This window comes from Caretta caretta, chromosome 9, assembly GCF_965140235.1.
Source record: "Caretta caretta isolate rCarCar2 chromosome 9, rCarCar1.hap1, whole genome shotgun sequence".
Classification (NCBI taxonomy): domain Eukaryota; kingdom Metazoa; phylum Chordata; order Testudines; family Cheloniidae; genus Caretta; species Caretta caretta.
This window is the reverse complement of record NC_134214.1, coordinates 99,874,979-99,902,963: the sequence shown is the minus strand read 5'-3', so window position 1 is coordinate 99,902,963 and position 27,985 is coordinate 99,874,979. Positions and strand designations below refer to the sequence as shown.

General features: G+C 47.4%; 1 protein-coding gene across 7 annotated transcripts in view; it reads right to left on the bottom strand.

The window, feature by feature from the left end:
- The window catches only part of MBNL3 (muscleblind like splicing regulator 3), a 122,397-nt gene extending 118,273 nt beyond the window's left edge, over positions 1-4,124 (bottom strand). For 2 of the 7 annotated variants that reach the window (XM_048863266.2, XM_075132586.1), the window contains exon 1: positions 3,215-3,412. The gene's annotated coding sequence lies outside the window, so the exon portion shown is untranslated. Of the gene's footprint in view, positions 1-3,214; positions 3,414-3,528; positions 3,616-4,109 lie in introns of those variants that run through there. The other 5 variants (XM_075132584.1, XM_075132581.1, XM_075132585.1 and 2 more) reach the window with 5 other exon arrangements.
- Between the last annotated feature and the right edge of the window lie 23,861 nt (positions 4,125-27,985).

Genomic DNA, 27,985 nt, shown 5'->3' with positions numbered 1-27,985 from the left:
CATGAGCCATGTTGTGAGCCAAATTCTGACATCGGAATCATTATTACTGGTGACAAAAGCAGCGGGGGAAAGCAGCCTGATTTTCAGATCCCCGTATGAGTTTGACAGACTGGGGCCTAGAAAATCATCCTGTGACTTGTAAACGAAGAAAAACTGATCAGAGAAATAATGAAACTGGAACCTCACAATGCCATTTTGTGATAGTAACCCCACCTCACGGCTTTCTAAAGCAGTGCTCAGAGGAAGGGAAAGAGGTGGGATGGATGCAGGGAACCACCTGGTAGCTCTGTATTCATTGCCCTTCACTGGTATTACTACTCCAGGAAGCACAGAGGGGAGGAACAAATAAATACCTAGCATCCTCCTCCTTGACTTTCAGATCTGTTTAGGGTCCTGCTTAAAATGTTCTGAGGGGCTTTGAAGTCAGTAGCAGGATTTAATAGATGTGCACCCTACAATAATTAAAACAGGCAGAAAGAATCTGTTGCTTAAGTAGCTCTGAAGCTATTCATCATCTATTGGACCATCACAAATTTAAAATGGCTTCATTTTAAAAGAGAAAGAGCGAGAGAGCACGCACGGGAAATTAGCACTTGTAAAATGGCTCGTGCCATAATAGCTTTGCAAAGCATTTTCAAATTGTGTGTGTGTGTAATAATGCTATGGTTCCTACAACAGAGCAATGTAATCATACAGCAAACACACGCCAACATGCTAGACCACATGGACTTTTACCCAACAGACAGGAAGCCAGCTAAAGGTCTGACACCTATGAGTGTGGATGCCTGCGACTCCAGGATTCCTGAAGCTTAGACTACTAAACAAGCTCCGTCTGTCCATAGGTTTCTTTCTTGGCAAACTAATTCCCATCCCATTGGACAAGGAGACAAGTTTGGAGACAGCATCATGCAGTTTTTATGCTCTTCAAACCAACAAACACTGCAGAAGTGGGTCCCTATGCAACGACTGCAGAACCAGGCCCAAAGCCCTTTCCTGAGGGTTTGCGTGAGTAGGATTTGAACCCCCATTTGTAACCAAGCCAGCAGCTCTCAGAACTGCACTGTGTCATTTAAAGAACCATCCAAACTCCACAGTGGGAAGACGTGTACTACCTTAAATTGGTAGGATACCAACAGTGAATATTCAAAGGGTGGAAAACCCCATCTCTTCAACCTCAGGGAAGCTGCTTTGTGGAAATTTAACTGCATCGCCTCTGCCACTGAATAATCCCAGCAGAACCAGACTTGATTTAGGCTGCTCCAACTCTGTCGGACACTTGATAGCTTTAACACAGCATAGACTATTCCCTCACTCTAATTACAGGATCACATGACATGTCCAACAAGTGCTGTAATTTAATCTTGTCCCAAAGTTTCTGATCCCATCACATGCTATTCATGTCCAACTATCGACACAGAGAGGGGAGAAAGCCATAAAGAACGACTAAGAACAATTCAGTATCAGACACCAGAAAGTATTTTCTTGTAGTCAAAAATAATTTCCTGTAACAATGTCATCAAACCAATTTAACTGACCGATTTTAGGCGAATCCATGAGTCATGACTCTTGGCCATTCAAATGCTAGTCAACACAAAACACACATCAGTGTTATTACTACTATCCGTCATGCATATGGTGCTGCACATTTACTCAAAGCTTTAAACACGCAGGTCTTGATCCTGCATTGAATTTTGTGGAGTTACTTATATGAGAACGGATTACTCCCATGAGTAAGGGATGCAGGATCAGGCTCATGGAGCGAGACAGGTTCACTACGTCAGCGCCAGAGGATGCTCATTACAGCAGCTCATATTTTGCCATTAAATGCTCTAAACACGAAACTACATCACACCTAATGTTGCTGCAAAGAGACATGCTTTCATTCCTGTAAAATAACTCTACATCCAGAGCCTATTTAACGTTAGCAGGTCTTTTACATTTTCTTCTAACATCTATTTGGGGATATTTTTCCTTGAGTGTATGCTCCATAAAGCCATAGATCCTCAGTGATTCAGCAAAGAGGAGGAACCCTGGCTGAAGGCACACCTACTGACAACTGTCAGACCAGCAGGGCGAAAATGTGAAAATGGGACAAGTTGCAATCTCTATCATGGCCGCATGCTTTCTGAAATGCGTATCCCTGGCCTTCCAGCGTGGGAGGTTCTACCTGCAGACAGGAGAAAACAAACTGCTCTAGACACTTCCTTAAATTAACTCTGCCTACAAGCAAACGATGCAAACAACACACCGCAGAGCCAACTTCAACTTAGCCGGGCTTGGGCTCTTTGTTTCTAGGCAGACTACAGTGCAGTGGCCAGAATGAACAAATGCGCATGTCTTAATTGGAGTCCAAAAAAATCTCTCCCTAGCCTTCTCTGTTTACTGTAGTAACATAGGAGTCCATCAAACAGTTTGCACTGTTTTTACAGAAATAAAAGGGTGCATAAATACGGCACTAAATGCCATTTTCCCTTGCCTCCAGATTTTACAGGGGAAGATACGGTCTCAAATACTTTCAGCAGCTTGGATCGTAGGTTTTTTTAAAAATCCGAAAATGCAAAACAAAATACGGCTACTGAATTATTTCAGGGTTAACAAGATAACGAAGGGCCCCACGTGCATTTTTTTCAAAACTGTTTAGCTGGACAGAAGCAAGGGACAAGGAGGCTAAACTGACCAAGCGTAATGCATCATAAACACCCGCTGCCCATATGCCTTTAAACAGAGAGGCGAGGCACTGGCTATGAACACTGCGACGGTCTCCTTTTTACGGCAGCAGCGTTTTCCCAACCAAAACTTTTATCAATTGTTCACAGGCTTGTCTAGCCGCCTGGGCATCAGGCAAGGTACGAGCCTGGGACGCGAACAATGCCAGTCTCAACTTTCACTCGCCCACACAGTTCCGAGCTGACATCTCACACAGCAGGGCCATGACACCGGGCTCTCCCCCACCAGCAAAATCCCCACAACCAACCCCCACCGGCCACAGCCCGCTCCGAGCCCGTCCAGCGACCGCATCCGCGCCGGGAGCTCGGCTCCCGCCTCCCCGCCCGGCTCCCCCGCCAGGGCACAGCCGCCCCGGGCAGGTTGGACCCTGGGCCGGGCGCAGCCGGGCCCGCTGCTCGCCCCCGCGCGGGCCGGGCTCCGCGGGCCGCCCCGCTCGGGGGCCGCCGGGCTGCGCACCCCGGCCGCGGCGGCTCCGCTCCAGCCTTACCTGGCGCGTCCCCGCCGATGGCAAGACCCGGGCGCGGAGGGGCCGGCGCGGGGGCGCAGCATGCCAGGGGGCCGGGGCAGAAGCCGAAGCGGCGCTAAGCGGACCCGGGCCGGCGGAGCTCCTAGCAGGGGCGCAGGCTGGGTGCCGCCATCTTACAGCCAGGCAGGGCTTCCCCGACTGGCCGCCGCCGCAGCTAGCGCCCCGCGCCAGCCCGCCCCACGCGCCGTGCGAGCAGCTCTGGGGTGGGGCGCGTCGCGCCAGAGCCCGACGCCGCCCGCCCAGCGCGGCCCGAGACGCGCGGCCCGGCCCTTTACCTAGTCAGCGCCGCGAGTCCCTGCGGCCGCCGGCTCGCCTGCCATGGGCCGCGCCGCGTCCGGCTGCGCCTCGGCCCGGCTGCTGCCATGGCAACCGCGCCCGCGCGCCGCCCGCCCGCCCGAGTCAACAAACCCATTAACGCCCCCCACGCGCGCGCGGGCGCGGGCGCGGGCGGGGGTTGGGGGGGGCTCAGAGCCATTGAACCAGACCGTGACCCCTGGGTCTGAGGGGAAACCCCTGCCAGCCTGGGGGGTGCGGTGTCCCCCCGTGTCCCCCTGCTTCCCCCGCGCCTGAGCCCGCGGGACTCCGCTGCTGCCGCTGCTGGCACCCCCGCCCCGGCCCGCCTCGGACCCCGCCAAGAGCGGGTTGTTCGGGCTGTTTGATGCCACCGTGTCTTCTGAAGACGCCTGGAGAACTTCCCCTCGCTCCCTCGGCTTGTCGGATAAGCCGCCCCAGGCCCTCTGTTCCCCAGGAACAGCGGCGTGCGTTTGAAGAGTTCGTTTCGACCCTAAACGGGGCTGCCGCCGCCGTTTGCTGGGCCTGGTGTAGGGTACAGAGGTAGGGTGTAAACTGCACATACAGGAGACAACAGCAGCCATTCCGTTTTCCCTCTGCAGTGTCTTTCTCCTCCATGGTGTGCCCGATTAATATTCGTGAAGTAATAAAATACAGCCATTCCTTGGGCCGAACTCCGCCTTGTTTGTTTCAGTTCCTATTTTGTTACCAAAATTGCATTCTAGACAACAACAGGAGACAGCTACAATATGAAACAGCTGAGAGAGGAAATCATAAATCCATAATACATATGCCACACACTGGAAATGAGAAGCTAGGTTCCTAGTCCAGGTATCTAGGATTCCCCAGTGTGGTCCCAGAACACTAGAAAGGGCCTGATCTTGTTAGATGTTAGGAAGCCTCAACTCTTATGGAGATCCTCGGAAGATCAGGCCCTAAATCCCATGTTTTCAAATGAAGCCTTTTATAAGCTTTATCTTGTTAACAGACAACCCCTGAGATGACCGGCGCTTTTTAAAACAACATTTTATAAAAAAGCAAAATTAGAGACTAACCCTCAGAACAATTTACCGAGGGTCATGGTGGATTCTCCATCACTGACCATGTTTAACACTTGGAAGATTGGATGTTTTTCAAAAAGATCTGCTCTAGGAATTATTGTGGGGAAGTTCTCTAGTCTGTGTTATACAAGATCAGAGTGGATGATCTCAAGGATCCCTGCTGGCCTTGGAATCTAGGCATCTATGGAAGAAAACATTCCATTTAGACGAACAGCTTGTTTGCTGTTTTACCAAATGCAAACAGCCAAAAGCTTAAAGAGTGGAAATGGGGGGGCTGTCACAAACACAAACTGGCCCTTCCCTAGTGGACACCACTGTAATAAAGCACTGTTTTTCATTTTAAAATATTCTAACTAGCCATAAATAGACATTTTAGCACCCCGGATGACCAAGCATATTTGCACCCTCTGCTGTGTTTTTTTCAGCATTTCTCCACCCCATTTTTTCACCTCTGTGGGTTTGCACCCTGGGCAGCTGTCCCACTCGCCCAACCCTGGTTATGGACCTGCTAATAGAGAGAGAGGCATGGTCTGAACAATGAACTGTGAACCCTTGATAGCTAATCCCAACTCTGACAATGACGGTCTCTGTGACCAAGAGCATGGCACTTAGCCTCTGTCCCGCTATTTCCCCCACACTGATGTGTTGTTGAAATCAGTTTGTTAATCTGTGCAAAGTCATATCAAGAGTGAAAGCATTATGTATGGCTAATAAAACTGTAATGATTCCACTGTTACACATTAAGCATTTATTAATGTGTGAAATACAGAATGTAATGGAAATTCCCATTGACTTCAAGGGCAAAGTGTTAGCCCTGAAGAAGGAAGGATGGCTTTGTGATTAAGGCACTGGACTTGCCTGAGGATACCCCTCTCAGGTAGGGGACCCCTGTTATTAGGAAGAGACAGGTAACAGTAATGGGGGATTTGATTATTAGAAATATAGATAATTGGGCTAGTCGTGACTGGGAGAACTGCTTGGCAAATTGCCTGCTGGATGCAAAGGCTGTGGACATCTCAAGACTATATGCAGTGCTGGGGAGGAACCCATGGTCGTGGTTCATGTAGGTACCAGTGACATAGGGAAAGGCAGGAGAGAGGTCCTAGAGGCCAAATTTAGGCTGCTAGGTTAGGGATTGAAGTCCAGGACCTCCATGGTAGCATTCTCTGAAATGCTTCCAGTTCCACACACAGGGCCAGTTTAGACAGGCAGAACTGCAGGGTCTCAATGCATGAGCAAGACAATGGTGTTCAGAGGAGAGGTATGTTAGGAAGTAGGGAACTCTTGGGAAAAAAGGAGCCTGTACAGGAAGGATGAGCTCCGCCTAAATCAAAACAGAACCAGATCGCTGGCATAAAAAATCAAAAGGTCACAGAAGAGTTTTTAAAGCCAACAGCTGTGGGAAAGCTAACAGGTGCGGAAGAGCATACAGTTCTGACAGAGACACATTTTAAGGCAGGATTTATTAAAGGGGATACTCCATACTCTAAAGAGAGGAGAGGATAGAAGTTGATAAAGTACACATAGGAACTGAAGAGAAACAGTCAAATGAAAAAGAGTCCCGGTCAATTACGTCACATGGAGGCAGACAACTAAATATGGAAAAATGTTATAAGTGCTTCTATATAAACGAAAGAAATCTAAATACTAAGATGCGTGAACTTGAACCGTGATATTAAATGAGGATACTGATATAATAGGCAACACAGAAACTTGGGAGAATGATGATAATCAAAGGGACACGATAATACCAAGGTACAAAATATATAGGAAGGACAGAACAGGTTGCGCTGGTGGGGAAGTGGCACTATATGTGAAAGCAAGCATAGAGTCAAACACAATAAAAATCTTAAATCAAACAGTCCCATAGAATCTCTATGTGTAGAAATTCCCTGCTTGAATAATAAGAGTATAGCAGTAGGAATATACTACCAACCACCTGACCAGGATGGTGATGGAGACTATGAAATGCTCAAGGAGATTAAAGAGGCTACAAAAACAGAAAACCCAATAATAATGGGATATTTCAACATGTCACTTCAGGACAGGATGGAGATAAAATTTCTAGACACCATTAATGACTGCTTCTTGGAGCAGCTAGTCCTAGAACCCACAAGGGCAGAGGCAATTCTTGATTTAATCCTAAGTGGTGCACACGGTCTGGTCCAAAAAGTGGATGTAACTGAACCACTCAGAAATAGTGACCATGAGTAATTTAACATTTTTGTAGGGAAGGAAACACCAAAGAAACCCACTACAGCAACACTTTAACTCCAAAAAGGGAAACTATCCAAAAATAAGGAAAATTGTTCCTTTTAATTTCCATTTAACTGTCACAAGAGTAAAATGCCTGAAAGCTGCATGGCAACTTTTTACAAATACCATAATAGAGGCTCCAACTAAATGTAGCAAGTAAAAAAAAAAAATATTAGCCATAGGACAAAAAAAGTCACCATGGCTAAACAACAGAGTAAAAGAGGTGGTTAGTGACAAAAAGACATCCTTTAAAAATTGGTTTCAGAGGAACAGCCGTGTTAGTCTGTATTCGCAAAAAGAAAAGGAGGACTTGTGGCACCTTAGAGACTAACCAATTTATTTGAGCATGAGCTTTCGTGAGCTACAGCTCAAGCTCATGCTCAAATAAATTGGTTAGTCTCTAAGGTGCCACAAGTCCTCCTTTTCTTTTTGCGAATACAGACTAACACGGCTGTTCCTCTGAAAGCTGATGAAGTGAGCTGTAGCTCACGAAAGCTCATGCTCAAATAAATTGGTTAGTCTCTAAGGTGCCACAAGTACTCCTTTCCTTTAAAAATTGGAAGTCAATTCCTCATGAGGAAAATGGAAAAGAGCATAAACTGTGGCAAGTCAAGTGTAAAGGCATAATTAGGCAGGCCAAGAAAAAAATTGAAGAGCAGCTAGCAAAAGACACAAAAACTAACAGCAAAATTGTTCTTAAGTACATCAGAAGCAGGAAGTCTGACAAACAATCAGCGGGGCCACTGGATGATCGAGGTGCTAAAGGAGCACTCAAGGAATACAAGGCTGTTGCAGAGAAGCTAAATGAATTCTTTGCATTGATCTTCGCTGCAGATGATGTGAGGGAGATTCCCACATCACAGCCATTCTTTTTAGGTGACAAATCTGACAAACAGACCCAGACTGAGGTGTCAGTAGAGGAGGCTTTGGAACAAATTGATAAATTCAACAGTAATAATGCACCAGAACCAGATAGTATTCACTCAGGAGTTCTGAAGGAACTCAAATATGAAATTGCAGAACTAACAACTGTGGTACGTAACCTATTGCTTAAATCAGACTCTGTACCAGGTGACTGGTGTAAAGCTACTGTAATGCCAATTTTTTTCTAAAAGGCTCCAGAGGTGATCCTGGCAATTACAGGCTAGTAAGTCTAACTTCAGTACCAGGTAAATAGTAAAGAACAGAATTATCAGACACACAGATGAAAATGATATGTTGGGGAAGGGTCAACATGCTTTTTATAAAGGGAAATCATGCCCCACCAATCTACTAGAATTCTTTGAGGGGATCAACAAACCTGGACAAGAATGAACCAGTGAATATAGTGTACTTGAAGTTTCAGAAAGCCTTTGACAACGTCCCACACCAAAGGCTGTTAAGCAAAGTAAGACATCATGGGATAAATGGGAAGGTCCTTTCATGGACCAGTAACTGCTTCAAAGACAGGAAACTAAAGGTAGGAATATATGGTCAGTTTTCACAACGGAGAGAGGTAAATGGCGAGTTCCCCCAAGGATGGGTACTGGGACCAGTGCTGTTCAACATATTCCTAAATGATCTGGAAAAAGAGGTAAACAATAAAGTGACAAAGTTTGTAGATGATACAAAGTTATTCAAGATCATTAAGTCCAAAGGAGACCGTAAAGAGTTCCACATGAAATTCCATATTGATAAATGCAAAGTAATGGACATTGGAAACCATAATTCCAGCTATACATATAAAATGATGGGGGTCTAAATTAGCTGTTACCACTCAAGAGAGAGATTGTGAATCATTGTGGGTAGTTCTCTGAAAACATCCGCTCAATGTGCAGCGGCAGCCGAAAAAGCTAATAGAATGTTGGGAATCATTAGGAAAGGATAGACAATAAGACAGAAAATATCAAAATGCCCTTATATAAATCCATGAGACGCCCACACCTTGAGTATTGCATGTAGTTCTGATCACCCCATCTCAAAAAAGATACGTTAGAACTGAAAAAGTACAGAGAAGGGCTAAAAAAATTATTAGAGGTATGGAACAGCTTTCATATGGGAGAAATTAAAACTAGTAGGATTATTCATCTTAGAAAAAAGATGATATGGGGGGATATGACAGAAGTCTATAAAAGTATATAAAATTATGAATGGTGGGGAGAAAGTGAATAAGGAAGTGTTATTTACCCCTATACATAACACAAGAACCAGGTGTCACCCAATGAAATTAATAGGCAGCAGGTTCAAAATTAACAGAAGGAAGTACTTCTTCATACAATGCACAGTCAACTTGTGGAACTCATTGCCAGGGAATGTTGCGAAGGCTAAAAGTGTAAGTGGATTAAAAAAGAATTAGATAAACTGGAACTGGACGACTGAGGATGGATTGTTTGATAATTGCCCTGTTACGTTCATTCCCGCTGAAGCCTCTGGCACCAGCAATTGTCAGAAGACAGGATATTGGGCTAGATGGACCATTGGTCTGACCCAATATGGCTGTTCTTATGAATGAGCCTCAAGAGATCTGGATTCTGCCACTTAGGAGGACATTTTCTCAAGTAATCAGTGATCTTGGGGAACCAATCTGAGACAAAATGGGAAACAAACATGGAGACAGCTTAAATCACTGGACATTTTTGAAAATGTTAGCCCTAGTCTCTCATTGCCTCAGTTTCCTCATCCGTTGAATGGGGAGCATTATACTTCTTACCTGCCTCACAGGAAGGGTAAGAGCCAGGAGGGTAAATCCATTAATGTATGCAAGGGACTGAGAGACATACAAAAGCCTAGAGATACATGGGAGTCGTAACATAAATACATGTTAATGCCAGATAGGGCAGCACCTGACTGCCTTGCCCCACACAAGAGGTAAAGCAAGAATTATGATGGCACAGTTACTATAGTAGTGCAGTTCAGAATAGCCAGACACACAGACAGGAAACTTAAAATCCTCCTGTACCAAGACAGCATCAGCCAGGACCTGCTAGCAGAGTATCCAGCCTTCCATGCAGCGTCTGTACATTAGCAAACAGTGGGCTGACAGGTTTCAGTATGCAAGGTAGCGCATGTCGGATGCTCTACCCTGAGGCAAAAAGGAGAAGGGAGACGGGAAAATAAAGTGCGTCTGTACCAATGGGCCTGCACACAGGAGTAGATTCAAAGCAATTACAGTCAGATTTGAATTACACACCGCAGTGTTCCTGGCAGGGCTACAGCAACCTCACAAGTCGTGGAGGGACGGGGGGCGGGAGGAGGGGGGCGGTTGCACAACACCAGGCTCCAGATCCTGGAGTCATCTCAGAGGGGAGGAACTCATTCTCAGGCTGAAGAGAGCACCGCTTTGATGCAAGGAGCACCCAGCATCCCTCCTTTCATTAATCTCATTGTCCTTTATGAGACACATCCCCCCACATCTGAAACCTGCATGTGCAACTGCCTCCCAGAAATCTGGTGCTAGCCTGCTTTGATTAGTGTTAAGTGTTGACACCAGAAATGCCGAATCATCAGACTGAGGTTATAAACAAGGTTATTTATACCTACAGAAATGAATCCCACATCATGCAGGAGTTGGAGCAAGGGACAGGGTGTTAGGACTCTTGGGTTTCAGTCCTGTCCCTGACACTGTGTGTGACCTCAGACAAACTACAACCCCTCTGTGCCTTAATTTACCTGGTTGTTAAGCAGGATTCAATACTAGGGACTCCAATCCCATGTTCTTTGCACATCCAAAGCTCCGTTTGAAGTCGGTGTGGTACAGTGGAAGTCACACAATCCCGCCCTAGCACTGAGCCACACGCACAGGGGTTCGCTGCTGCCCTGCACCTTACCTCGTCAGTTATACGTGTGCAAAATAGAACTGGTAGCAGTTTCCCAAATTTTCTAGATTCATAGAGTTTAAGGCCAGAAGGGATCATCTACTCTGACTTCCCATACATCACAGGCCATTACATTTCACCCAGCTACTCCCCTGCTTTGAGCCCAATGACTTGTGTTTCACTAAAGTCAGATTGAAAATGCTAAACTGGGAACATTTCTAGCCCAGAGTCACATGTTATAACCCCCCTGGCACTGGTGTGAATGGAACCAGCTCACTATTACAGGCCCCCCTCTGTGCCTGGCCTGTGCAGGAGATGAGTCTGTTACAGCCCCTAGCTCAAGCTTCAGATGCTCATGCATTCAGCATGGGAGGAGGTCCCCAGCATGGATCTGGGAAGAGAGTGCTGTCACTTATATGACTAAAATAGTCACAGGGAAACGATGAATCGGGCCCAAAGTTGGCGCTACTCAAAACTGTGTCCAATCTCCTCTGACCTTCTCTAGAACCAGACTGTGCAGCTCCTGAATATACCCTGAGCTCTCACCTGCAGCCCCAAAAGTACTTGGGATCCACAAAACCACCCCAGACAAGGTGAAACCAAATGGAACCAATGCTGCCCTCTCCTGCTGATCCCTTCAGGGTCATTGGCTGGGTGCCCACCTTATGGGGGCAATAACCCACAACTCCTGTCTAGGGCTAGGGGCATTGGGAGGCTGCAGTTAATTAATGTTTGTGAAGCCCTCTGTGAACTGCAGATAAAAGGAGCTTCACAGCAGCAAACTATGATTATCCTCCCTCTACAACCCATTATTTTCCTGGCCTCCCTCATTTTGACTCACACCACGTCCTATATTTGGACCTTGGCAGGCTGACAGGGAGGCAGCTTTCCATGGCTAGTTTTATAGCTGCCTCACATCTGCGGGTTGCTGAGTTCTTCCGCAGCGTAGGAGCCGTTCCCAGCATCACTTGCAGCAGATTTGCACCATCAATTTATTAGAAACACAGAGCAAGAGTGTGCAGAACATCAGCTCGTTTTAGCAGATCATTGACTTGCCTTATATTATTAGTGAAAAGCCATCAAGGGCCAGATCCTCCATTTCCGGGATGCCTATTATATCAGTATCCTCATTTAATACCAGGCACTCAAGTTCACCCATCTTCGTATTTGGATTTCTTTCGTTTGTATAGAAGCACTTATAACATTTTTCCATATTTAGTTGTCTGCCTCCATGTGACGTAATTGACCGGGACTCTTTTTCATTTGACTGTTTCTCTTCAGTTCCTATGTGTACTTTATCAACTTCTATCCTCTCCTCTCTTTAGAGTATGGAGTATCCCCTTTAATAAATCCTCCACTAACGGATGTCTCTGTTGGAACCGTGTGCTCTCCCGTACCCACTGGCTTTCCCCCAGCTGCTGATTTAAAATCTCCTCTATGATCTTTTGAATTTTACATGCCAGCAGTTTGTTTCTACTTTGGTTTACATGCAGCTCATCCTTCCTATACTGACTTCTCCTTTCCCCAAAGTTTCCCCAGTTCCTAATAAACTTAAATTCCTCTTCTGAACAACATTGTCTCATCCATGCATTGAGACCCTGTAGTTCTGCCTGTCTAACTGGTCCCATGCATGGAACTGGAAGCATTTCAGAGAAGGCTACCATGGAGGTCCTGGACTTTAATCTCTTACCGAGCAGCCTAAATTTGGCCTCCAGGACCTCTCTCCTACCTTTTCCTGTGTCACTAGTACCATAGCCACCAGCCCCGCCCCAGCACTGCACGTAAGTCTGTCTAGATCTCTCAAGAGATCCGCAACCTTTGCATGTAGCAGGCAAGGCAACAGGCCATTCTCCCAGTCATCACAAACCCAGCTATCTGTATTTCTAGTAATTGAACCCCCCATTGCTATTACCTGGCTCTTCCTAATTACTGGGGTCCCATCCCCCAGAGAGGTATTCTTAGTGTAAGTGGATGCCATGGCATCATCTGGAAGGAGGGTTCCAGTTTTGGGATTGTTTCCCTCCACTTCAGTTGGATGTTCTCATTCCCCGAGACTTTCATCTTCCAACAGCACAGAGGCTGTCAGACCGGGGTTGGGACCATTCTGCTGTGTCCCGGAAAGTCTCATCTATGTACCTCTGTCTCCTGTAGCTCCTCCAGCTCAGCCTCTCTGGCGTCAAGAGCCCGTATTTGGTCTCTGAGGGCCAGGAGTTACTTGCACTGAATACACACAGACGCCACCTACCCGCAAGGCAGGGAATTGTACATGCTGCATTCAGTGCAGTAAACTGGACAGCCCCCACTCCGCTGTGGGACTTCTGCCCAGAGGTGCTGGAACCAGGGGGGCTAGGGGTGCTGCCGCACCTCTGGCTTGAAGTGGTTTCCATCATACCCAGGGTTGACAGATTTGTTTAATGGCTCTCAGCACCCCCACTTTACAGATTGCTCCAACACCCTGTGCTCTGCCTGCATTTTGTTTTATTCTGGTGTGGGCAGGGGAGGGGTGTGTGTGGTTGGGGGGGGGAGCAATTTTTGGCTAAGTTTAGAGGATGTTTGTTAGGTGTGCCTGGCTCCCACTCTCCCTCTCTAGACTGTCTCACAAAACTCCCATTTGCTGCTCCTGTTCGCTAGCTCCTCTGGTCATTAGGTGTGGGCTTTTTAACCCCCTGTTCTCCCTGAGCAACCCTGTCCTTGTCAGGGATCGAAGGTTGGCAGGCTAGAGCCTCGTTAGGAAGCTCTCAGCCATGCCTAGCCGGCTGCTAGGCTCGGCACACAGCCCCCAAACACACCACACTAGGAAGTTCAATCCAGCGGGCACATGGCAAGCAAAGAAGTGCACAACAAGAAACAGACTGACAGACAACAAACTTCCTCACCCCAAGGCTCCTGCAGTCGTATTCAAGTCCCATCTTCTGAGAGCAATCAAGCCTATCCCCTCAAACTGGGGCAATGAATCCCCGTCGGGTGGAAAGCAGGCAATGGTCACCAACTGTCTCACCCCAGCGGAGCATCAGGACTAGCGCTCACAAAGTCTGGGGCCAAAAACACAGGCCTCTTCCTCTTGCACTGCTTCTATCTCCTCTTCTGCAAGACAACGGTAACATGCCATGTTACGATGTAATACATAATACTATATAGAACAATATGATGTTATTACACAATAAACCTACATGCTACATCTGCACGGATCTGCTAACCCTCCCACCGGGGGCAGTTAGGACAGAACCAAAGGCGCACAGCTCAGAAAACACAGGCCTCTCCCAGAGCTGTCAGCAGCAGTAAGGGCTTTATCTTCTCTCTGGGCAGCCACATCTTCACACACATGGTACAGCCAGAGCCGCTAGCTCCTCTGCTGGGTACTGCTAACAGTCACTTTAACATGCGGGACACACAATGGCATGAGGAGCATACATACATTCCCCTTGCCCACCAAACAGTTCCTTTGGTAGCACCTATCACACTCAGGGGCTAAGGGACTTAGGTGCTAACGCCTATCCTTGCTGTTAAAAGGTTGTGTGGTTAATGCCCCACGGACAAACACTATGCTAAATATATATATTTATATACATATAAAATAAACGAAAATGCAGTGATGAGGGCTGATTGCAGTATTGCCCAGACCAAATGGTGTGCAAGGCCTGGGCTGAGAGTTTAGTTTTTAAACAAAACATATTTTCTTAGGGACACCTCAGCTCCTCCCCCATTTCCCACCCTGCCAGCAACTTCCTAGGTTAGATCCAGTCCCATCCTCCTGTAATCATCTGGCCAGTCCACTTCTGGAGCTGCCTAGTAGGGAGTTGACTACAATACCCATCAGTCCACATCAAAAGCTCTAAAAAAAAAAAAATTCCATATGGAGGAAGAGAACCCTCCAAAAGCTCCACCCTGATGCCCTATTCCAAAAACTACCCAGTGCATCTCCCCCGCATCCTTCTCATACATAAAGTGTTGCTCTGTTCCATTCCACCTGATCAGCCGTCTCTCACCGGGGATTGTTTTCTTCAGAACTGCGTTAGTGGTACTTCTCTGGCCTAAGTGGTCAGGCATGGCTCCTAGTTTCTATCCACACTGTACAGCAGTTGTCTTCAAACACAAGAAACCCAGCATTAACCGTGACGGGGTCTTTGACTGCACTTGGGCATTTGCATTATTGACCATACTAATGACCAGAAATACTGTAAGTAGCTCAGTGGAGTCAAACCCTGCAGCATGGTAAATGGTGCTCTTTTAATGGTCACCACTGGATATTCAATATTGTACCCAAAGATATGAGCACTAGCTTCTGTGCACAGCTTGAATCCATAAACATAATTTAGACAACAACATATTTAAAATAAATTATTTACCAATCAGGACAATTTTCACAACTTCCATTGAACAAGAACTTAGAAAGTGTAAAAAATCATCCATTTTTGGCAGATGAACACTAGCAAACGTCACATTTTAATAGTCACAAGTTAACACTGTGCCCCCAAATTCACTCCCCGCATTTTCCTTTGGGAAACACTGGAACTGGCTTCTCAGCTCGCTTGTTCTGTCACACAATTGCTGCAGCACAGGGATACTAAAAAGGGGGGAATGACACAATACTGTGCCTTGGTGACAGTGACAGCTCTGATAGTGTGGGCTGCACAGTGACACTGTGATTTTTTATTAATATCTCTGCAGTGCAGAGATCGGCCACAAAAAAAAGGAGGAATATCTGAGGATGGGTGGCATAAATCCTGTCTACGGACCTACAAAAGAATGCAACATTTAAGGTAAAAACATTGTAGGGAAACGAAACCTAAACAATGCCCCATGTATGCAAAGAATACACAGAGCGTGGATGAGCTCTCCAGATGTTGGCTTCATGTTGTAGGTGCAGTTATGTGCAAGCAGAGTGGGACATCTGAACACCTGCACCTGGAAATGAGATGCCTAGGCTTTCAAGGGACCTAACGTGCACCAATCAATAACTGAGGGTGGAAAAATGTGTCCTCAGTTATTTGCACCTGTAGTTTGTGGATGCACAAAGGGAGGCCATGAAATTTTGAGCCCACCTAGGGAGCGTTTCCTTCGCACTGGTTAAGACTGGCAGCCACGTGCACTGATGTCCACAAAGCAGCTTCAGACTGGGCAGTGGCCGATCTAGTTTCTCACAACGCTCTGCCAGTGGGTAAAGTCTGGCCTAGAGAGACCAGCCCTATGCCTCAGGGGGTGGCTTGGACTCCACAGTCCACTCAGCATTTAGCTTTTCTGCTGAAACTAGCCCCAAGGTTGCTGGTGAATCCCCACTGGGGCAATGGTTCCAGGAACATGCACACCTCTCTGCTGTCTTTGGAAGGCAGGCCAACGAATGTCCTCCCCACAGCGCTCAGTAAACTGGACTCCGCCACCCTAATCCCATTCACCATGATCCCCGAGGTCTCCCTCCCCCTTAATGCCATTGTCCCCATGGCTGCCCTTGGCTCACCTGAAAGCCCCACTGATCCCCTGGCTGCCACTCATGCCCCTCACGTGCCTTGCTCCCCTTATCTTTGGGCATCTTTTCAGAATGGCCAGCTGGTCCACACACCTCTTCATGATGCAGCCAAAGGGAGGGTAACTGCCCCCAAGGCCCCCAAAGAGATGGGCACTCCAGGGGATGGGAAATGGCCTTCCCACATCCTGCAGCGGTGGAGTCAGGCCAGCAAATGCAAACTGGTAGAATCCAGCCAGGCCAGGCCAGGCACAGGAGATGCTGCTTTCCCATGTTGGGGAGGACGAATTTCTGGAGGGGGAACACTGGAGCCCTGTCCAGGCCCAAGGGAGGGGGCAAGGATATCAGATCTCTGCTGGGGGATGGGGTGCCTCCTGCCTCATCTTCTGCCCCCGTTTGGGGAGGGTTGGGAGGGAATCGTGTCCTGTCTCCCATACTCCTGCTCTCGGGAAGGCATCTGCCCCGTGTGACGCTCCCCCTGCAGCCAGCAGCCCCACACACGTCCCCGCAGCCCCAGGCTGTCACACGCCCAGCTGGCCTGCATGTGCAGCTCACGGGCCACCAGAAGCTGCGGTGGCAATAACCACGCAGCTGCTGGCTGTTCCCGCACTGGACCTGAGGGGAAGGGGCAGCTGGGACTGTGAGGAGGGCTCAGTACTGGCCTTGGGCAGCACCCCCCCCTCGGTTGCCGACACACACGTTTCCATCCTCCCCAGCTCCAGCTGCCACACACTCCTACCTATCATTCAGACACCCTGAGAAACCCAGCTGCCCCAGCTCCTGCCCCGCAGCCAGCCAGTCCCCACCCAGCACCCACTTACTCCCCAGACACCCATCCGCCACCAAGCCCCCTGCGGCGCCACGTCCTTCCCCACCCCTGCTTGGGGGAGGGTATGCTGACCTGAAGCTGAAGTTTCTGGCCGTACACAAATTATTCATTGAGCCAGGCTGGATATTTGCAAGGCATTTGCATAAAATGTCAGAAGGAGCATTACAAAACTTTGCAGCCACAGGAAACGGGGGAGCATGTGTGGGGGGGAATCAGCTCTCTGTGCTGTCTGAGGGAGAGGAATTAGAAGCGCCAGTGTGGACAGGGCAGAGGCCTCGTCTACAGAGACATGAAAAAGCCTGCGGTGCTACTATCCCTGGGTACCACACAGCACTCTACGTCCGGGCGCTGAGTCAGGTTTGAGCCCAAGCCCCGCTTCTGTCCACACATACTCAGGTCAGCAGGCCCTCATGACCCAGGTCTGAGGAACCCGTGAGGGGGTGGGTCCGAGGCCGAGTAACATGGGTGCAAGCCCTGTCATTTTGCAGTGTGGCCACAGCTCAAGGTGCAGATCCAAAGGGCTGTGTAGCGGAGCAGGGACATGAGACCTGGGTTCAGCTGTTGTAAACCCAGGTTTACAGTGTGGAGGCTCAAGCCTGGGCTTGGAAACACTGAGTCCACAAGGCCGGGTCCCACAGCCCCAGGATTCCTGTGCAGTGTAAACAGACCCCCTAATATAGGTGGAGCTGCATCGTCACTAATACAAGGACAGAGAAGCAGCTGTAAAGAATGAGATCATTCCCAACCCCTGCCTGGCCGAACGGCCCATCACCCGGGTGTGTGGTGCAAAATTCCAGCTTCAGGTGGATTGAAACCAGTGTGGGACGGACGTGGTCAGGGACAGCTGTTCCCTTTGGAGTGCTAGGCATCAGCACTTTGTTTCTTATTAAAGAGATTGGGGGAGGTTATTGTTTGTTTTAGTTTTTTTGCTTTAACATTTTTAACTAATTGATGAGCCATCGAATCTCACCACACCTCAAGTCTTTTACAGCTTATCCGAGGTATCTGGAGAACAAATGCTCACACCCTAGTGTAGGGTAGTGACTGGAAGTTCTCTGGCAATTATTGAGTGTATTAACATGTCTGAAGAACCCCACCCAAGACAAGCAAGTACCAGCAAAGTAAGATGATTCATTAGATCCATGCACTAGCCTTTCAGAGTCAGAAGCCAGAGTTCAAATCTGATTTGGGCCATAAATGAGAGGACGGTGGTGATCAGACCGAAGTCCCCGGTGGACATTTGTTTACATCTGAAAAGCACGGCATATAATTGCTAATTCAGCTCAGGGGAGGCTCCGAGGGGGATACGAGGCGTGTGACAAGGCTGGACTGAGGTGTAATCACCAGAGCTATGTAGTGAATGAACCAGCATGTTCACACAGCGTCTGCCTCCAGCTAGCGCTAATAACCTGCCTTGAATTCACAAGCATTACAGCCACCAGAACTCAGAACAGACAACAGAATCTTGGCACCTGGCCTCCCATGCGAGCCGTAATGGAAGCCCTTGTGCTTTGCTACCTGATATAGCCCTCTGGAATAGCACATATGAGAAACATAAGCGGATTGGAGGAGCCTCTTAAACAATCCACTATTTACAGCAAAAACATCTGTGAAAAGCGTAATCAGACTCTGCCATTTTACTCAGGCAAGTAGGTCAAGTTAGAACACTCAGGTCAGCCACGTGCAATGTGGTATCAAAGGGTTGCACACGAAGAGTTCCCCACTGGATACTCTTCTAGGGCTCAGAACCCCATGGGCGGACTGGTGATGTGGGGAGAAGAGCCAAGCAAGTCTCTCTTCAGAGCGGAGTGCTGTGTTACAGCTCTGTGTTCAAATGGAGCCTGCTCACTCAGCAGATCTGGGCCAGGCGTGTATTCAGAGTCACTTCTGAGGACTTGGCTGAAAACTGTCCTTACGGCTTTAGTTCTGTCAGCCTTGCAGAGCTAACCCAGCTAGGAGAGAGCAGACTGGATTCTTTTACCTCTCGTGCAGCAACAGAATTGCTAAATATATTTCAAATGCAAGCCTACCCCTGCAAGCCCACTGTCTGCAAATTACATCCCCTCTATTTCTGTGCCACCCCCACGGGAGCTCCCCCCCCCCCTCTCACACACACACACACACACACACACACACATACACACTCCCCTCTTTCCAACAGATTGATTGGCTCTGCAGGGCTAACTGGAGTAAAAAGCAGTAAAAATGTATGTTTGTCACTAAAGGCAGCAGAGGGGACTGAACATACATTGGGAGCAGGTCTGCTGAGTAGCATGGAGCTGTTTTTAACCTGGACACAATTCAGAGCAGGTTTCAGAGTAACAGCCGTGTTAGTCTGTATTCACAAAAAGAAAAGGAGGACTTGTGGCACCTTAGAGACTAACCAATTTATTTGACCATAAGCTTTCGTGGCTCCCTAAAATTCAGACCTTCCTAGTACAGAACTGGCTGCGTTTGTCTTTTCCAGCTTTTTCCAAAAGCTACACCTCCAATATCTCTGCTGTAATAAAAGAAGGCAAAGCAGAAAACAATGCAGTCTGTTTGTGTATTATACACTGGGAGAACAGCTGCTCCTACTAAGCTAAAGAGGAAACATTGGTACGAGAGCCATAAAACCAGTTACTACTTTCAGTCATTCCATCTTACCACCTCGCCGCCAATTCTATAGCTCAACTCCAGGGAGTGGCAGTAATGCATAAGGTACCGCTGCCATTTTCAGCACTCCGAATGCCTGTTTGACTGAGCAAGCCGGCAGCATTTTTGGAACACTTTGGAATGTATACAAAGAGGAGAAACTCACTTCCCAATGCTCCAGAGCGTCGGGAGAAAAAATTGTGGGTCATCATCAGGTTCTGAACCCAAGACCTAAAGAACTTAAAGCATGAGTGTGTACTGCCTAAACAAAAGGAGTAACTCCTTTGCTTGCCCAGCTCCCAATTCCCTTTTTCGTCATTGAGTAATGGGGCACAACCAAGGGAGATGCATCAGGTTGCATCAGCACCGTTGCTACAGAGATCATTCTCTTTATCTCCAGCCTTATCCGTTCTGCGAGGCGTGCAGTGTGTTCCAAAGGGTGCTGTCTGCAGGACCACGTACTGCTTCATACTGTGCTGTCATGAGGCAAGGAGATGGTTTAACTGTTAGCCCAACAGGATACTGGGCACCATGTTTACAACAGAAGGAATAATCAGTGAGAGAGGGCGGGAGAGGAGAGAAGGCATATCAAAGGCAAAGTTTCCCAGAGGGACCATTCCTAAAAATAATACAGCTCAGATCTTCGGCCTCCCGAACTCAACAGGGCACTTTGTTCAACCAGCCAAGCTTTGTATTAGCCTGTGTCTCACTAGAAACCCTGGAAGTCCTTCCAGACATGTCAGCGAGTGGCAGTCTGAATGCCTTTCTCTCACAGAGGGTTGCTGGGTTTCATTCTCCCCAGTGGAACCTCTTAGGGGGATTGCGTTCTCAGAGCCCACGCGCCTACGGAACCTTACCCAGCCGGAGGCACGGAGAAGACATACAATAGAAGGAGAGACATACAATAAATGGAAGACTTTTTGCTGACTGGGAGGGAGGATTCTTTGCTTCGTTTCTGAAATTAACAGTGTTGGATGGGAGAAAACGTTGGTCCTATTTTCTGCTTTATCACAGCAACAATTTTTGACAAGACAGCTGCTTGGATGTTCTTTTAATTTGGAGGGAAATATTTTTGCCCTAGTAGAAATAATGTTTCCTTACATACAAAAAGCCACCCTTAAATGAAATATATATAATGCAATATAATATAATATATATAAAAATGCAATATATATAGCTCATCAAAGGCTTAACAAAGACACTGTTGTACTACTGTAATTAAGCAAACAAGCTACTAGTGTTATTATACAAGCCTTACTTATGCAACCTTGTAGTTGACACGAACACAAACTGTGTGGCATATTCTCATACCTTTAGCCTGAGCAGTACCTTACTCGGCAGAACAGCCTCACTGAAATCAGTAGCATTACCCATAGAGTAAGGTACTATACAGTGTGAGCAGTAATGGTAGAATGTGGCCCTATGAACTCCTATATTGCATCAGAGCATGATAACTCTGAATGCATTTATAACTCTAAATGGCTCAAGGCACCCTAGCTGCTTGGGAATTATATTAGAATTCTGGGATATCCGACCAAAAGGAGAAAACAGAATGTATATATTAAGACATGACAGGTACTGGACTTCGCAAGGAAGCACCAAGCTACTTAGGAGCAAACATGTAAGAAAACACTTGTATTTAGAGCTGGTCTGAACCTGGGGTTTTCATTCCATGAGAAAATCTGAAATTAAAAACAGTATGAATCAGAAGAGAAAGCTTACATTTTGAAATTTCCCACAGAACGAAAATAAAAAAAAATAATCCAATTTGGAGCTGTTGAAACGTTTCATTTTGGTGATGTTGATTCATTTTGTTTAGGCTACTATATTAAAATATTAAATATAATATATAATCTGTATATAATATTACACCTAACATACATGTTAAATTCATACTTAATATAATTTAAAAGTCCAAATGAAATAATCAAAAATGATCAAGTATAAATTAAACATTTTGACATTATTGAAATGAAATAAAGAGATTGTCCCATCAAAAATAAGTTCAGACTTGTCACATTCTCAGGAAATGTTTCAGTTTTGACAAAATGGCATTTTCTGATGGAAAACTGGTCCACTGAAATTTTTTTGACCAGCTGTTTGGGATATTTATATTAGTATACGTACCAACATTTTGTGGGAAAGAAACTCAGATAATAACCTTTGTAGATTTTTAAGTAGCTCCCCCTAGTGCACACAAACAGAAATCTTAACAAACACACTGAATTTTATGGAATCTGCACAATCCACCAGTGTTTTAATACATCAGGCACTTAAAATATGTTTCCAGAGAAAATGTTTGCTCCATTAGAAATTCAGTCAGTTCCCACAGAAAAATAGCCATTGATCCTGAATGACTGACTGTCTCCACTTTTTGTATAGACACAAAGAATGTGGTCTAAATTCCAATGCTTTTGACCCAAAATTAACAGGTCAGAGAGAATATCTGGTAATTGCAGCTCTGGCCTATTTTCCCCTCTTGCTTTTTCATTTATAACATATCTTCCATGGGGACTGCGCTACCTATTAGAATAATAAGGTTATTTTCTGTGTCTAATCTAAGAAAATAAATTAGAAAGTCTAAACCTTTCATTAGATCTAAGAGAAGATAATTTCTCGGTCAAGGAGAGCTGAGACACTTAGGAATACGTGTCCAGCAAATAGCATTTATTAATTATGCACATTCATACACTCATATGCATGGCAGACAGCCTCCACAATCAGCCTAATCATAAGTCCCATGCAAACAAATGTGTTAAGTGAATAGTACTTTTATTGATACAAATAGTAATACAGTAAAGAATCTCACTTCTGCAAGTATCCATGGAGCGAAATAATAGAAATGCTATTAAAATTCAGACAAAGAAAGATTGCATTATTTCATCCAAATTCAACATTGAATTGGTGCTGATGTAAACATAAAGAATCCCTACCATCATCCTGAGTACCAACCACAAAACCCCAACCTACACCCCTGCCCCCACCCAAATTCGGAACATTTTAAATACTTTTGTTTCTGTGGCATTTTTAATTTTTGCACTTGATGGAAGGCCAAAAGTGTGATTATTTCTGAAACATCAGATCCATGGTGGTCTCAAGTAAAGAAATTCCAAGTAACAACTTACAGCTTTCACCACTTACCAGGGTTTAATCACCAGAGCGCTCTCCACAAAGTGGGCAAGATTCTGAGCCCATTTACAGCTTTGCAGGTCTCAAGTAACACCAATGAAATTAACTACAGTGGTGTAACTCTGAGCACAAATCATCATCATGGCCTCCTTGCCAACTGGGCACCACCCATATCGGTCTCTGGCAAAGCGGTGAAGGTGGTGTGGTTGTATATTCAGTTTATATCTATCACTGGCAATGTTTTTGTGCCACCAAAGCTTTTGACACCCGAGTGATCACCAGCTGTGTAACGGCATTCCTTGGGGCATATGCTTCGAATTCATTGGTCTTCCGGTCTAATAATACGGCCATGCAAACAAAGCCGCTGAAACCGAACCAGCGTTGATGGAGGCCATTGCCGGCGTCAGCTTCAAATATCCTAATTTATGATCAGAAAGGGACTCCCAAATGGTAATGGGAGGGACTTAGTTTTATCTAGATTAATAACGAGGCCCATGTGTGCTGCTCGTTGACCAACCAGTTCAGGGATCAGCTGCAGCCGTTCACCAAACTGAGCCCAGATGACAAAGTCGTCCGCGTGTTCAAGATCTCAGAGCGGAAGGGCGCACACCTCAACACCGCCAAGAGCGGCCTCCTCGAGCTTACCCGTCAGCTGATCAGTGCCGATACAGAATGACAACGGTGACGGAAAGCAGCCTTGCTGAACTCCCAGGGAGACAGGAAACGGTGCTGTGTATCTGCCAGTGACTCGGACACACCTTTCCGTTCCAGCATAGAGCTCTTCTCTCAATGCTGCCATCTTCCCTGGGATGCCGGCTTGCCTCCTCAGACCCCACAAACTTGCTGGCTGCTCTGAATCAAAGGCCTGGCAGGAGTCAATAAAAAGTGCGGCTGCTCACGACTTACTCAATTCCGTCATCGGTCTCGAAGGGCTGCCTCAAGGGAAAGATCCGGTCGGCAGTGGAATGCCCGGATCGAAAATCGCATTGCGTGTCCCAGCCTTTGCCTCAGAGCGCATCGTGGATTCGTGACGTTCCCTGGGACTGACAGCAGTGTAACAGTTACTACGTTTGACCTCATTGCGGTTTCTGAGCAGAGGCGAAACACCCCCTTCTTCCAGTCACCGGGGAGGATATTAACGCACCAGGTGGTACAACAGCCACACATAACAATGTGCTCATCTGTCTTCAGCAACCCAGGGATGATGTTACAAAAACCCTGGTATCTTCCATGACTTCAGCTTATGGACTGTGATCCCAGTCTCTTCTTGGTTGAAGGCAGGTAGCTCGACTGGAATTTCTTGAAGAGGGGCTGTAGGGGACGGACAATTGAGGAGTCTCTTGAAATGATTTCCCCACTGATGCAGCTAATCCTGCAAGCTCTGGCTGACGCAGCCAGCCTGATTCTTTGCTGGACAATCAGGTGCCACCTTGCCTCACAAACATGGCAAAGTTGGGTACAGCGATCATACCAGGTGGCACCCCATAACTGGCTGCCTGAGTCGACCAGCCGGATTCCTTATCTTGCTTACACAACTGACGACAATGCTCTGAAGTCAAACTCATTCAGCCTTTGCACCATAGCGGCTTGTGCTGCTTCAAACCTGTCTTTGGAGATTCAGATTGTAGCCGTGCTTTGTTCTTAGCTCCACCTGCAGTGAGCGTCTCCTCACTGATCCATGGTTAACAATGCAAAGACTGAGGCCCCAGCACTGAGCTGGTAGCCATTTTTGAGTTGGGGAAAATGAGGTGGAGAGGAGATGTGACTTGCCAAAGGGCAAAGAGAAGGTCAGTGTCAGAGCCAGAGTTAGAATTTTGAGATCCTGGCTCCCAGATCTGTGTTCAGGCCACTACAGCATCATCATTCTCTCCCGTAACGAACCAAATGACTATTTCATACACATATTTACAACTTTCTTTACGGCTATTCCCATGGTCTGGTGGGAATGTATCTGAGTTCACAGCCTAAGCTCTAGGAACAGAAAGAAGCAAACTCAGCCCTTTGGAGGGGGAGATGTATCCAATGTCACTGACAGGGGCAGTACCTTTTCCTCCCTGACCAGATGGATCAGTTAGCATAATTGAGAGCATAGGAGATAGGGGTGGGGGGACCATTGGGGTGGAGAGACAAGGGTGAGATCTCACAAACTGGATACACGGCAGAGAAGAAGGAATGCTACTTGGAATTTAAAGGAAATTCCAAACATTTTCAGGGCCCTTGATAGTGGAAGACACTAAATGAGCATCCAAATGCCAATTAGACAATGGAATCTGAAATCAGCATGATGAAATTCAGGAAGACAAATGCAATGGGCTACACTTTGGAATTAAAAATCAAATGCACAACTACAAAATGGAGAATAATGGGATGGGGGTAGCACTGCTGAACAGGATCCGGGGGTTATAGTGGATCACCAACTGAATACAAGCCAACCGTATGCTGCAGCTGTGAAAAAGGCTAATATTTTGGGGTGTATTAACAGGAGTGTTGTATGTAAGATTCAGGAGGGAATTGTCCCGCACCAGACGGCCTGGTGAGGCCTCAGCTGGAGTACTGTGTCCAGCTCTAGGTGCCCCACTTTAGGAAAGATGAGGATGAATTGGAGAGAGTCCAGAGGTGAGCAATAAAAACAATAAAAGCTTTAGAAACCATGACCTACGAGGAAAGGTTAAACAACTGGGCATGTTTAGTCTTGAGAAAAGAAGACTGAGGTTGAACCATGTAACAAGTTTCAAAGGCATTAAGGGCTGATTTAAAGAGGACTGTGATCATGTCACTGAAGGGGCTCAGTCTGCAGCAAGAGAGATTTAGGAAAAACTTTCTACCTCTAAGGGTAGCTTAGTTCTGGGACTGGCTTCTAAGGGAGGCTGTGGAATCCCCGTCACTGGAGGGTTTGAAGAACAGGTTGGACAGGGGGCAGGACTAGATGACCTCTCAAGCACTCTGATACCATGATAATCTATGCTAAATATTGGGCTCTGCTGAGCAACTTCTCAAAGTAACAAGATTAGCACAGAACAAGAATAGATGCAGCCTTAATCCACCCTCCTCATACAGAGGCAATGGAAACCTAGAATAATCAGTTCCCTGGAGCACTCACCAGATGTGACTGGACAGCAAAAGCTTTCCAGCCTCTGGCCAGCTAGCTAGAGTACAGTTCCAGCCTATGGCAGACAGCTCTAAACAAACCAAGGGGGATGTGGGGAAAATCCAACTGCAAACTTTTGACTTCAGCAGGCTTTGGCTCAGGCCATTGGGGCCCATCCTGCAATCTCATCCTCTCTGCACAGGCCCACTGACGCTCTCCCCAAACCAGCCTCTCATTTTATGTCTGCAGTTTGGCATCCACACTCAACGGTGGCAGTATTTAGATGCCAGTCTGGGTGCACAACCAGTAACTATCTGTTTAAATTCTGCCCTTGGGCCTGTGATTGATCACAGGGCTAATGTACAAGCAGTGAAAAATGCAGTGCAGAACAGATAGGAATCCAGTTTGTTTAAGAAGAGTCCACCAAGAAAACCACCCTTTCTTTGGGGCCCAGGAAAGGCTCTGCCTAAGGCAACCCTGGCATCTCCCCTCCCATACCAGTTGTTCGTTCCTCCTTCTTCCCTGTACACTTGGCAGCTGGACCCAGCCCATCTGACTCCAAACCCCTGCAAACCTGGTGGCTAAAATGGGGCTTTGGCTGGACCCAGGTAATGCTGGTCCAGCTGCCCAGGGGTCTCAGGTTACCAGATGGGTGGCACAGCCCATCCCAGACCCCTGAGACTGTACACACAACAATGCTTTGTTAGTCTGCCCCAAAGAGAGGAAAGAGAGAGACCTACTGGAATTTGGCCCTGTGGTTCCAGGGAGTCCAAACAAAGGGTGTCATTCTGCAAACCGTTACGTGTCTTACTAGCCCTATTGGAGGCAGTGGGCAATTACTCATGTGAGTAAAGGCTTGGGTTTGCAGTACAGAGTGCAGGTGTGTTTGAACTTGCAGAGGACAGTGTGCAGTTCCAGTTTCAAGATGGGGCTATGGGCCCTGGGAAAGCCTGGGAAGAGCCAAGTGTAATCAGCAGAATTCAGAAAGTCTCCACATTAAAGCCTACCCTGGAGCCCCTGGGAAAGGAGGGGAATTCTGCAAGCAGCCCAGCAGGGTTTTTGGGCAGATTCTGGATCTGAGCTTCTGCTGTTTAATAAAGAGTCATTTGTTTATGGTAGCCTGATCTGGAGGGGAGGATGGGGCTCTAGAGCACCTTTCATCTGAAGCAATTCAACTGGGGCAGGAAGACGCCCTTGGCACTCCTATAGCAGCTGTCCTACCTGGACCTCCAAGGGCTCTCCTGAGCACAGAATCCAGCTGGTAATTTGCCTGGCAGGGGATTCTGGCTGCATTCACCATCCAGAGGTGTAAAGGGAGACATAGAGGGGTTAACTGCAGAGCCAGGCAGCGAACTCAGGCGTCCCGATTCCCTAGTGCCCCACAGTAAATAGAGGTGTTTTTGTAAAACCTGTCTCCCCTCAAGCCCCACCCCACGTCCTCTCCTTGCCCCAGAGGCCTGTTTCCCTGCCACAGACTGACACCACTTACATGTCGGGGTTGCCCTTTCTTCTCAGCCAGGACAGCCTCCCCTATCCCACGCTGAGGGACAATCTGTGCCGGATCTTCGGGCACCTCCACCATCCAAAGTTCTTAACTCCCTCTCTGGAGCGTGGTGCTCGGTGCGTCTCTCTGCTTACAGGCTGAGCATTCTCCGTAGGAGCTCCACACTGGCTTGTGCAGGGCCAAGCCGCCGCTCTCACTGGAAATCTCATGCAGTGATGGCAGCCTCTAGCTTGGAACAGATTCCTCTGTACCCGCTCCCCAAGCTGGGACTCCCACCAGGATGGAGGCTGGTGCTGAGGGGGGCTGCACCCTCAGGTGGGAGCTGCTCAGAAACTTGCTGCTGGCACCGGGAAGAAACCCCATTGATGTGATTTGTTTTTATTCCCTCCGTGTGCGTAAGTGTTTCACAGCTGACTGGTCACTGACAAGCGAGGCTCCTGCGGAGCACATCAAAATCTCACTGAAAAGCAAAACCAAAGCAATGAGTTAAACCAAGATCCCTTTGTTGAGTGCATCCGGCTTAATTAGCAGCACCGAGATTGACACAGGGATGCTTTCCCGAGCGCCAGCTAACATCACGAGGGCCTGGGTATTTAACAGCTGTCGCAGGGGCCAGCCAGGGCCCTGAGGAAGGCCAGGCAATGGCAGCCATACTCAGACCTCAGTGGTTCAGGAGCCAAATCAG